Below are 1,511 nucleotides of genomic sequence, written 5' to 3'. Positions count from 1 at the left end.
GGAGTCATTTGGTGGGTTTTGAGTGAAATCCAATCTCTAGAACTATACAATACACCAACCTCCCCATTTCAGAACGAACTTCGTACGAACCTGAATTGTCCGATTTCAAGGACCAATCGATGTCGGATTGAGTCCAAAACTTGGGGAACATCATAATCTTGTGGGAGGAGTCATTTGGTGGGTATTCAGTGAAATCCAATTCTAGGACTTAACAATACACCAACCACCCCATTTCAGAACGAACTTCGTAGGAACCTGAATTGTCCGATTTCAATGTGCAATCGATATCGGATTGAGTCCAAAACTTAGGGAACATCATAATATTGTGGGAGGAGTCATTTGGTGGGTGTTGAGTGAAATCCAATCTTTAGAACTATACAATACATCAACCACCGCATTTCAGAACGAAATTCTTACGAACCTGAATTGTCAAATTTCGTGGACCGATCGATATCGGATTGAGTCCAAAACTTGGGGAACATCATAACATTGTGGGAGGAGTCATTTGGTGGGCTTTGAATGAAATCCAATCTCTAGAACTATACAATACACCAAGCACCCCATTTCAGAACGAACTTCGTACTTACCTGAATTGTCCAATTTCATTGACCAATCGATAACGGATTGAGTCCAAAACTTGGGGAACATCATAATATTGTGGGAGGAGTCATTTGGTGGGTTTTGAGTGAAATCCAATCTCTAGAACTATACAATACACCAACCACCCCATTTCAGAACGAACTTCGTACTAACCTGAATTGTCCGATTTCATTGACAAATCGATAACGGATTGAGTCCAAAACTTGGGGAACATCATAATATTTTGGGAGGAGTGTTTTGGTGGGTTTTGAGTGAAATCCAATCTCTAGAACTATACAATACACCAACCACCCCATTTCAGAACGAAGATCGTACGAACCTGAATTGTCCGATTTCATTGACCAATCGATAACGAATTGAGTCCAAAACTTGGGGAACATCATAATATTTTGGGAGGAGTGTTTTGGTGGGTTTTGAGTGAAATCCAATCTCTAGAACTATACAATACACCAACCACCCCATTTCAGAACGAACTTCGTACGAACCTGAATTGTCCAATTTCATTGACCAAACGATAACGGATTGAGTCCAAAACTTGGGGAATATCATAATATTTTGGGAGGAGTGTTTTGGTGGGTTTTGAGTGAAATCCAATCTCTAGAACTATACAATACACCAACCACCCCATTTCAGAACGAACATCGTACGAACCTGAATTGTTCGATTTCATTGACCAATCGATAACGGATTGAGTCCAAAACTTGGGGAACATCATAATATTTTGGGAGGAGTCTTTTGGTGGGTTTTGAGTGAAATCCAATCTCTAGAACTATACAATACACCAACCACCCCATTTCAGAACGAACTTCGTACGAACCTGAATTGTCCAATTTCATTGACCAAACGATAACGGATTGAGTCCAAAACTTGGGGAATATCATAATATTTTGGGAGGAGTCATTTGGTGGGTT

This window comes from Prunus persica, chromosome G5, assembly GCF_000346465.2.
Source record: "Prunus persica cultivar Lovell chromosome G5, Prunus_persica_NCBIv2, whole genome shotgun sequence".
Taxonomy (NCBI): domain Eukaryota; kingdom Viridiplantae; phylum Streptophyta; class Magnoliopsida; order Rosales; family Rosaceae; genus Prunus; species Prunus persica.
The sequence above is the reverse complement of the archived record's forward strand: the minus strand, read 5'-3'. Positions refer to the sequence as shown.